At 47.0% G+C, this 11,689-nt stretch overlaps 1 protein-coding gene across 1 annotated transcript in view; it reads left to right on the top strand.

Moving 5' to 3' along the window:
• The first annotated feature begins 3,355 nt into the window (after positions 1–3,355).
• Positions 3,356–11,689, top strand: part of LOC137299402 (atypical chemokine receptor 2-like) — a 40,874-nt gene continuing 32,540 nt past the window's right edge. The window contains exon 1 of the mRNA XM_067968125.1: positions 3,356–3,558. The gene's annotated coding sequence lies outside the window, so the exon portion shown is untranslated. The remainder of the gene's footprint in view (positions 3,559–11,689) is intronic.

Raw genomic sequence — 11,689 nt, 5'->3', positions numbered from 1 at the left:
GGGTGCCAATCAAGCGGGCTGCTTTGTCCTGGATGGTATCGAGCTTCTTGAGTGTTGTTGGAGCTGCACTCATCCAGGCAAGTGGAGAGTATTCCATCACACTCCTGACTTGTGCCTTGTAGATGGTGGAAAGGCTTTGGGAAGTCAGAAGGCGAGTCACTCGCTGCAGCATACCCAGCCTCTGACCTGCTCTTGTAGCCACTGTATTTATATGGCTGGTCCAGTTAAGTTTCTGGTCAATGGTGACCCCCAGGATGTTGATGGTGGGGGATTCGGCGATGGTAATGCCGTTGAATGTCAAGGGGAGGTGGTTAGACTCTCTCTTGTTGGAGATGGTCATTGCCTGGCACTTGTCTGGCGCGAATGTTACTTGCCACTTATCAGCCCAAGCCTGGATGTTGTCCAAGTCTTGCTGCGTGCAGGCACAGACTGCTTCATTATCTGAGGGGTTGCAAATGGAACTGAACACTGTGCAGTCATCAGCGAACATCCCCATTTCTGACCTTACGATGGAGGGAAGGTCATTGATGAAGCGGCTGAGGATGGCTGGGCCTAGGACGCTGCCCTGAGGAACTCCTGCAGCGATGCCCTGGGGACGCGTCCCCCCGTATTTAGCCCTTTAACCCCGACCCTCTCCCGCCCATCGTTGAGGGGGGTTAATATCGAGGCCTACGATTCCATAATAACTCTGACTAATTCTCTTGAGGTGGAAATGCATTTCTCATCGCAAGTGATGGGAGCAGCAGCAGAGCACGGGAGGGTGGCGAGAAGGCAGCGGGAGACAAGCAGAAGCTGGTAACGGGCTGGTCTGCGAGGCTATGGCCAGTGAGACTGAAGATTGTGAATGAAAGCAGACACGGAGAAAAAAGTTCCCAATTTCACAAGATCCTACAGTCAACGAACGAAAATTTTGGAAATACTGTGAGAAAAATGAGGAACTGGTATCACAAGTGCCTAGGGAGCTGAGCGAGGACAATATCCTGGCCACTGTAAACCCCTGATCTTTACTCTGATCAAGGGTCACACTTGAAATGTTAACCCATCCTCTTTCAGGTGCTGGCAAGTCTGCTGTAGATTTGAAACAATTTCTATCGTTTTTTTGTGATTCCCAGCAGTCCCAACTCTTTTTGTTCAATATCTGTGTGTCAAAAAAACAGCTTGGCCCTGAATTTCCGCTTTGGGCTCAATCGGTAATTGGGCACAAATTGCTCCCGAAAATTGCGTTGCCTGGGTTTTATCACGAGTTTCCGCTAAGATGCATTAACACGACCCGAACGTCAAATCTCCCATGATTCAGTGCAATCGGTTGCTTAAAAGAGAGTAATCCTTTATTCTATTTTTGCAATAAAAAATATTCATCGATGTCTGGAACGAGCTGCCAGAGGCAGTAGTAGAGGCGGGTACAATTTTATCTTTTAAAAAGCATTTGGACAGTTACATGGGTAAGATGGGTATAGAGGGATATGGGCCAAGTGCAGGCAATTGGGACTAGCTTAGTGGTATAAACTGGGCGACATGGACATGTTGGGCCGAAGGGCCTGTTTCCATGTTGTAAACTTCTATGATTCTATGATGTATTTAAGAGTGGTAACCTGGTGCAATTTTATTAATACAGCTGAAGATGGGTTTAGGAACATAGGAACATAGGAAGAGGAGTAGGCCATTCAGCCCCTCGTGCCTGCTCCGCCATTTGATAAGATCATGGCTGATCTGTGATCTAACTCCATATACCTGCCTTTGGCCCATATCCCTTAATACCTTTGGTTGCCAAAAAGCTATCTATCTCACATTTAAATTTAGCAATTGAGCTAGTATCAATTGCCGTTTGCGGAAGAGAGTTCCAAACTTCTACCACCCTTTGTGTGTAGAAATGTTTTCTAATCTCGCTCCTGAAAGGTCTGGCTCTAATTTTTAGACTGTGCCCCCTACTCCTAGAATCCCCAACCAGCGGAAATAGTTTCTCTCTATCCACCCTATCCGTTCCCCTTAATATCTTATAAACTTCGATCAGATCACCCCTTAACCTTCTAAACTCTAGAGAATACAACCCCAATTTGTGTAATCTCTCCTCGTAACTTAACCCTTAAAGTCCGGGTATCATTTTACCACAAGCAATAAGCATTTTTAATAAGTGTCCAGTCCTCCATCTGTGAGTAACCTGATTTTAAATCACTGAAAATGACTTAAAAAAACTATACTAAACCATTTACTACTTTCATTGGTGTACACTAGTCGGTTTCTTGATAAATTAAATGTTTTTTAATATTTAAAATCATTTAAACCGTCCCTACTAGTGCCTGTGCACCTAAGAAAACGAGCTGGATTTGAAGACCCTCCTCGAATGGATGCAGGCGGGCACATTGTTTTGATCGGGGTGGGGGGGGTGGTGGGGGCCGAGGGCAGTTTTGTGGCCGGGGCCGGCTTAAGCGTGTTTTTATTTGCCAGCACAGAACATCGCGGAAACTCGAATTACTTTCAGCATAAATCAAAATTCCGCGATGTTTTGCGCTGATTCAGCCGGATTGTGCTGAAAGACCCAGCGCAATCGAACGGAAACTCAAGGCCCTTATGGTTTTCCCTTCTCGTTGGTAAATAATTGAATGTTTTAGGGACCGTTTATGTGTCCATACAGAGTCCCAGTATCACTGTCTGGATCAGGCTTTAACCGTCTTCAGTGCAATGCTGAGGGAGTGCTGCACTGTCGGAGGTGCCATCTTTTGGATGAGACGTTAAATCGAGGCCCCGTCTGCTCTCTTAGGTGGACGTAAAAGATCCCATGGCACTATTTCGAAGAAGAGCAGGGGAGTTCTCCCCAGTTCCCTGGCCAATATTTATCCCTCAACCAACATCACTAACAAAAAGATAATCTGTTCATTATCTCATTGCTGTTTGTGGGAGCTTGCTGTGTGCAAATTGGCTGCCGTGTTTCCTACCTTACAACAGTGACTACACTTCAAAAGTACTTAATTGGCTGTAAAGTGCTTTGGGACATTCTAAGGTCGTGAAAGGCGCTATATAAATGCAAGTTCTTTCTTTCTTTTCTTTCTTTGTTAATTAATGAATTAGCTGTCAGGTGAGTCTCCATAAATTTTCATGCGGCCTTCTGAACACGTGGGACCTTCTTTACTTCGGATGGACGTTGGGCAGGACAAGAGAGCGGATGGAGTTGAGGGAGGCGGTGGGGGGGGGGGGGCGCGGGGGGGGCGCGGGGGGGGGGAGATGGGGGAGTCCTTGTTAAAACGGAACCCTGCAAAGAAACTGAGTACAGGAAGCAACCTAGCTGAGGAAGCTATAGCTGTCACCAGCCCGTTGAGAAAGGAAACAAGTCCAGAATATAAATAACACAGAGCACCGAGGACCCGCAGAGGAAATCACGGACCGTGCAGCAGAGAGCAAGACTCCATTCGTTAGATAAAGACACAAGAGAGAGACAGGCGTTAATAGATGTGGTGCTGTCACGCTGAGTGACATTAATAGTGTGCGTGTCGCACTTTATCTTGGTGCTTTGTAATTAGGAAACTGATTCTCGACGGGGGCGGAGATTGCATCATATAGAAGGTACGTGTCTTTACAGATAACACTTGGTCCATGTGATCGCCTGGGCAGGTTTCGATTGCCTGAGGGGGTCAGAGAGGAATTTTACAGTGTACTTTTTTCCCTTATTGGCGCTGTGTTTTTTCTGTGTTTTTTTGCTTCTCGCAGGCAACTACATGGTTGGGGGTGGGAGAGGGAGGAGGAGGGTGAAGTGTCTGGTCGGGATACTCCAGCCATCAGGATGTGGAGCAGCCTTCATGGAACTGCTGGTCTTCTCCTGCCTGTTAATTTCGTACGTTCGAGATCGAGTACCATCAGTGCAGTGCTGAAAGATTGGGCTCTGAACTAATATTTCATTCATTGCTGGTCTAATACTTGGATATATTTAACTGACAATGTGGCTCTCAGTTTAAGTGTGACCTCTGCCTTTACGATGTGCCGTGTTGACATTGATTGCTGTTGATTGTGTTTTTATTTTAAGTTGATCATCTGTATGGGGAGTTAATTTTGTGAGACTGCACTGTCTCGTTAGCACTGAGTGTGGAGTTAGGAAAATCAGGGCTACAGCACTTATCTCCAGCCCGCGCTCTTGTCCAGTAAACTCTCCACACTGGCAGTAGTTCCTCGCAAAAATTCCCTCTATAAATTTCCAAGGGTTTAGATGGTGCAGATGCTGGGTTAGTAATGCACAGAGGAGTAGGATCAGGCAGGCCATGACAACAACAACAACTCCTCGTGTATATAATGATCTCTGACCCAGGAAAATGGGTTGAGGTCAGGGCAGTGGGCAGAGGTCCCAATACCCCAACCACCACCCCCCCTTCAGCTCCACCCCAACCCCCCAAGTCCTCCTAGTTGGGAACATAGGAACAGGAGTAGGCCATTCAGCCCCTCGAGCCTGTTCCGCCATTCAGTTAGATCATGGCTGATGGGTAACTTCATCTACCCGCCTTGTTCCGTATCCCTTAATACCCTCGCCTAACAAAAATCTATCAATCTCAATTTGAAATTTTCAATTGACCCCCCAGCCTCAATAACTTTTTGAGGGAGAGAGAATTCCAGATTTCCACTACCCTTGGTGTGAAGAAGTGCTTCCTGACATCACCCCTGAACAGCCTGGCTCTAATTTTAAAGTTATGCCCCCCTTGGGAAGAGAATACAGTCCCATATCTGAGATAGTAAACAGCACGGGAGGGGCGAGGTCAATGAAGGCAACAGGTTTTGAACTCAATGGAAGTTGACGGGAATGGGGGTGAAAGGAGAGCAGAGTAGGATGGAGCGGTGGATAGTTTATGTAGAACGAAAGCGGAATGTCCAGCAAGGGGAGCGCGGGAGAATTCGAGCCTGGTGGTGAGGATGGGAGGAATGATGCTCTGCTGCGAACTCACCGGTTTTTCTTCCAGGCTTCCCAATTGGGTAAGGAGCAGGAATTGGACTGCCTCTCCAGATAGTGGGAATGAATGTGTTAAGTTACGAGGAGAGATTACACAAATTGGGGTTGTATTCTCTAGAGTTTTGAAGGTTAAGGGGTGATCTGATCGAAGTTTATAAGATATTAAGGGGAACAGATAGGGTGGATAGAGAGAAACTATTTCCGCTGGTTGGGGATTCTAGGAGTAGGGGGCACAGTCTAAAAATTAGAGCCAGACCTTTCAGGAGCGAGATTAGAAAACATTTCTACACACAAAGGGTGGTAGAAGTTTGGAACTCTCTTCCGCAAACGGCAATTGATACTAGCTCAATTGCTAAATTTAAATCTGAGATAGATAGCTTTTTAGCAACCAAAGGTATTAAGGGATATGGGCCAAAGGCAGGTATATGGAGTTAGATCACCGATCAGCCATGATCTTATCAAATGGCGGAGCAGGCACGAGGGGCTGAATGGCCTACTCCTGTTCCTATGTTCCTTGAGGCTCCCTACAATGCCTACACGTGAGATCGCTGCAGACAGATAGGTTCAGTACCCACTGAGGTTGCCAGAGAAAAGTACCAGAAGCCGATCCTGGTGGGACAACTGCTTCTTAGAGACAAGGATCACCTCAGGCTTTTAAGGCTCTAGGTATGAGAACATGTCAAGCTCGATTAGGCTGCAAAGATGCTCCCGAAGCTCTGCACCTCCAACTGATGGAACCATCGTTCGTTGCGCTTTGGTGTGTGTTCATGTTGTGGGCACGAGGATAGTTGAAAGGACGTTTGATAGTGAGTTGTGGTGCAAACCACGCTGATCGTGAGGAACTCTTGGTATCTGCTACATTTAAGACTGGGATGAGGAGGAATTTCTTCAGTCAGAGGGTTGTGAAGCTTTGTAATTCTCTACCCCAGGGTGCTGTGGATGCTGAGTCGTTGAATATGTTCAAGGCTGAGATCGATAGGTTTTTGGACTCTAGGGGAATCAAGGGATATGGGGATCAGGCAGGAAAGTGGAGTTGAGGTCAAAGATCAGCCATGATCTGATTGAATGGTGGAGCAGGCTTGAGGGGCATTGTGGCCTACTCCTGCTCTTATGTTTCTTTTGTCCAGCGAGGATTCAAACCCACAATTTTCAGTTGACTAATTGGGGATCGAGGTTGTGTAGGTTTCTCAGGGTCAAGGTGGCTTCAGGATGAAACACCCGGCGATGGAAGTTTGGAACCAAGTCAACCCTCTGTGGGGGAATGAAGAACGAGGGGACATAATCTTAAAATTAGAGCTAGGCCATTCAGGATAGAAATCAGGAAGAACTTTTTCACACAAAGGGTGGTAGAAATTTGGAACTCTCCCCCTAAAGGGCTGTGGATGCTGGGGGACAATTGGAGCTTTCAAGACTGAGATCGATTGATTTTTGTTAGGTAAGGGTATTATGGGATATAGTGCAAAGGCGGGAAAATGGAGTTGAGGAGGAGATCAGCCATGATTTAATTGAGTGGCGGAGCAGGCTTGAGGGGCTGAATGGCCTACCCCTGATCCTAATATTCTCATGTTCCTATAGTAGATTAAGTAATCTGAACCAGGCAAGTCCCCAGTACGTCAGGACAATTTTGATGGTTGACTAGCCACTTTGGCTCACTAATGGAACCTGTACAGGTAGAACTGTCACTGGGACTGGAATTCTTCCCAGTCAGCTTCACGTAACCCTGCAGGCCAATCTAACAGTGGTCGAGGCTGGTAAAGCAACGGGAATTTTACCGATGCTCTGTTGTTGGTAAGCTGCGTTGTTGGCTAAACTCCAGCAGTACTCCTTCCACGCTTGAGGTCCTGAGGCTTTGGCTCTGCCAACCCACATTCAAGCTCACTGGACTTTGGTAAGTGCGGTGCCCCTACAGGGAGAAAGTGTGCACTCCATATCAGACAAACAGAAGCTTTACCGAGGGGGAATCTGCAGTAGTTTGCTTTGGAGACTCTTAAACATGGCGATGGGTTTCCACGCATTTCAGATACTCAGCTCACCAAAATAAATCATCACCATGCCCGATACTGGCCCCCACTTTCTACTTTATACACATCCTTTACAGCAGCAGTCACTCGATAATGGTCTGGAGCAGAAACTATGGATGATTCTATAACCTCCCCAGTCCAGCTTCCTGTAGCCAACAGTACCATAACCTATTGGCTTCACCATCCCTCCCAACCTGAGGTCATGGATAAAAACCTGGGCCTATCTGGTCCAGTACTTCAGGACAAGGGCAGTGCAGTTAGCCACTAAGATGAGCTGTAATAATTGCACTAAAATATTATTGACACAGGCTGGCACCCAGCCAGGCAAGTGATCGGAGAGGGAGGTAGGGGCAGCGGCAAGGGAGGGGAATTTATGACAGAGACTGGCCGGGAATTTCCTCAGAGCTGCTCTCGCTCTCCCGCCGTAACTTTGCCGTAACTCCCCACGCAGCTCCAAGGAAATTCCGGGCCAAGGGCTTTGATCTTCCCAATGCTTACCGTCCAGTGACTACAATAAATCAAACAGATCATCAGTGGTTAGCAAATGTGACATTGATTTTATTTTGGGAAATAATAATTGTCATGTTTTTAATATAATAATTAAGAAAAAACATTATCATAGTAGGTACAGCACAGGAGGAGGCCATTCAGCCCATTGTGCCTGTGCCGGCTCTTTGAAAGAAGTATCCAATTAGTCCCATTCCCCCTGCTCTTTCCCCATAGCCCTGTAAATGTTTTCCCTTCAAGTATTTATCTAATTCCCTTTTGAAAGTTACTATTGACTCTGCGTCCACTGACCTTTCAGGCAGTGCATTCAGATCATAACAACTCGCTGCGTAAAAAATGTTTCCTCATGTCGCCTCTGTCTCTTTTGCCGATCACCTTGAATCTGTGTCCTCTGGTCACCGACCCTTCTGCAACTGAAAGCAGTTTCTCCTTATTTACTCTATCAAAACTATTCATGATTTTGAACACCTCTATTAAATCTCCCCTTAACCTTCTCTGCTCTAAGGAGAACAACCCCAGCTTCTCCAGTCTCTCCACATAACTGAAGTCCCTCATCTCTGGCACCATTCTAGTAAATCTCTTCTGCACCCTCTCTAAGGCCTTGATATTCTTATCATTCCGTTTAATGAGAATGGCAATGACACACCCTGTTAGACAAAAAAACTAAACATTTGTAACTTTAAAAAAGCAAACAACTTTAACAGGAGGAAATTACTCAGACCTTTTATAAACAAAAATCTTATAAAAAATAGTAATTATTTTTAAAGCCTAAAGTTGGCAGGTTGGTTCAATGTGTCGGTCTCTTGTAGCACAGGTCAGTGCAGCACGGAATACATTTGGGACTCCTTCTATTCCGCCTCCTCGATTTAGTCATGTTAGACATGAGTGGAGTCCAAGTATGTATGCAGCAGGGGAACAGTGCGTGGCCCCAGTGTGATAAACTACAACCTGTGTTTCACAGACTCTGTTTACGATATCACTGTTTAACTTCAGTATAACAGCCCCTCATTATAACACTCTCTGGTATATCCATCCCTTCACCACCACCACCACCACCACCACCACCACCACCACCACCACAACAACAACAACAACAACACGCATTTACGAAGCGCCGTTCAGGTAGTAAAATATCCCAAGGTGCTTCGCAGGAGCGACTATCAAACAAAATATGACACCTAGCCACATAAGGATATACTAGGGCAGATGGCCAAAAGCTTGGTCAAAGAGCTAGGTTTTAAGGAGCGTCTTAAAGGAGGAGCGGTAGAGAGGTTTAGGGAGGGAATTCCAGAGCTTAGGGCCCAGGCAGCTGAAGGCACGGCCGCCAACGGTGGAGCTATTAAAATCAGGGATGGGCAAGAGGCGAGAATTGGAAGAGCGCAGAGATCTCGGAGGGTCGTGGGGCAGGAGGAGGTTACAGAGATAGGGAGGGGCGAGGCCATGGAGGGATTTGAAAACAAGGATGACAATTTTAAAATCGAGGCGTTCCCAGACCGGGAGCCAATGTAGGTCAACGAGCACAGGGGTGATGGGTGAACGGGACTTGGTGCGAGTCAGGATACGGGCAGCAGAGTTTTGGATGAGCTCAAGTTTATGGAGGGTGGAAGATGGGAGGCCGACCAGGACAGTATTGAAAGAGTCAAGTCTAGAGGTAACAAAGGCATGGATGAGAGTTTCAACAGCAGATGAGCTGAGGCAGGGGCAGGAGCACGAGTTATATAAGATATACCATTCATTCTATTTGAATCTTTAGGTTCATGTTTTTGGCAGGGGTTCCCAGTACTGTTGATGTATGGTGACGATCTAGACTAAATGAGTAACAATCATGAATCCACGCCTAAAAGTTTACTGGAAAATAGATTAGAGTTGGTTCTCTAGAAACTCTACAGCCAAAGGAAGTGGATTAAAAAAAACAATAATTCCAAGTGCAGTTGTGAAACTTTCCTGAATGAAGGGAGCGTGGTGGCTGTACACTCGGAGGAAATGAAACTCAGGCCAGCTGCGTCCTGCTTTGGATAATTCCCATGGTGCCTCCAGCTGCACAGTGTGCATGGTGGCTGCAAATCTCAATCCTTTCTGTTTTTACCCAAAACACCTACTCACCTTGTCAGATCTGACCTCGCCCCCTCCCCACCACTCGTAGTGATTACCCCGTAGATGCGTCTCATTCCCTGTCGTTATGTCTGTACCTTTTTTGTGCTTTCCAATGAAGGAATGAGCATTCTTCTCCTTTTTGAGTCCAGTAACAGTTTTAAACATTCCGTATCCCAGTATGAAGCAGGTAGGGATTTGGAGCCAAAAGCAGATTTGCCCATTTTGGCTTCAATCTTTCCCCTCCTACCTACAGAGGTAGTTGCCATTAGATGACAAAGTTATTACGGACAAGGAAGGCCATTCAGCCCATCTTAGTACATCCATCCAGAGTGACCTTGAAGTCTCCCACATGCAGCATTTGAAATGATTCCACGGTTTTCTCCTTTGCTACTCTATGTGTTGACCACTCTTTGTGTGTAAAAGATCTTGTTGATATTGGTTCTACATTTACCTTCAACTAGTTTGAGCCTGCGCCCCCCTTGTCCTACTCTTCGCAGTTTAAAGTAATTTTACAAATTTAACTTTTCCGTACCTTTTATAATCTTACGTACCTCTCTCTATAAGATCACTTCTCAGGTGTGTCTTTTTGAAGTTGAAGACCCCAAGTACTTAATTGGAGGAGGGCCAATTTCAGTGGGTTGAAAACGGATGTGGCCCGGGTAAATTGGAATCAAAGATTGGCAGGCAAAACTGGGTGGCTTTTTTTAAAATTCGTTCACGGGATGTGGGCGTCGCTGACAAGGCCAGCATTTATTGCCCATCCCTAATTGCCCTTGAGAAGGTGGTGGTGAGCCGCCTTCTTGAACCGCTGCAGTCCGTGTGGTGACGGTTCTCCCACAGTGCTGTTAGGAAGGGAGTTCCAGGATTTTGACCCAGCGACAATGAAGGAACGGCGATATATTTCCAAGTCGGGATGGTGTGTGACTTGGAGGGGAACGTGCAGGTGGTGTTGTTCCCATGTGCCTGCTGCTCTTGTCCTTCTAGATGGTAGAGGTCGCGGGTTTGGGAGGTGCTGTCGAAGAAGCCTTGGCGAGTTGCTGCAGTGCATCCTGTGGATGGTACACACTGCAGCCACATTGCGCCGGTGGTGAAGGGAGTGGTGGATGGGGTGCCAATCAAGCGGGCTGCTTTATCTTGGATGGTGTCGAGCTTCTTGAGTGTTGTTGGAGCTGCACTCATCCAAGCAAGTGGAGAGTATTCCATCACACTCCTGACTTGTGCCTTGTAGATGGTGGAAAGGCTTTGGGGAGTCAGGAGGTGAGTCACTCGCCGCAGAATACCCAGCCTCTGACCTGCTCTCATAGCCACAGTATTTATATGGCGGGTCCAGTTAAGTTTCTGGTCAATGGTGACCCCCAGGATGTTGATGGTGGCGGATTCGGCAATGGTAATGCCGTTGAATGTCAAGGGGAGGTGGTTAGACTCTCTCTTGTTGGAGATGGTTATTGCCTGGCACTTATCTGGCACGAATGCCACTTGCCACTTATGAGCCCAAGCCTGGATGTTGTCCAGGTCTTGCTGCATGCGGGCTCGGACTGCTTCATTATTTGAGGGGTTGCGAATAGAACTGAACACTGTGCAGTCATCAGCGAACATCCCCATTTCTGACCTTATGATGGAGGGAAGGTCATTGATGAAGCAGCTGAAGATGGTTGGGCCTAGGACACTGCCCTGAGGAACTCCTGCAGCAATGTCCTGGGGCTGAGATGATTGGCCTCCAACAACCACTACCATCTTCCTTTGTGCTAGGTATGACTCCAGCCACTGGAGAGTTTTCCCCCTGATTCCCATTGACTTCAATTTTACTAGGGCTCCTTGGTGCCACACTCGGTCAAATGCTGCCTTGATGTCAAGGGCAGTCACTCTCACCTCACCTCTGGAATTCAGCTCTTTTGTCCATGTTTGGACCAAGGCTGTAATGAGGTCTGGAGCCGAGCGGTCCTGGCGGAACCCAAACTGAATATCGGTGAGTAGGTTATTGGTGAGTAAGTGCTGCTTGATAGCACTGTTGACGACACCTTCCATCACTTTGCTGATGATTGAGAGTAGACTGATGGGGCGGTAATTGGCCGGATTGGATTTGTCCTGCTTTTTGTGGACAGGACATACCTGGGCAATTTTCCACATTGTCGGGTAGATG

The sequence above is a fragment of the Heptranchias perlo genome, chromosome 2 (genome assembly GCF_035084215.1).
Source record: "Heptranchias perlo isolate sHepPer1 chromosome 2, sHepPer1.hap1, whole genome shotgun sequence".
Taxonomy (NCBI): Eukaryota; Metazoa; Chordata; class Chondrichthyes; order Hexanchiformes; family Hexanchidae; genus Heptranchias; species Heptranchias perlo.
Note: the sequence above shows the minus strand (reverse complement) of the source record. Positions and strands in the feature narration are given on the sequence as shown.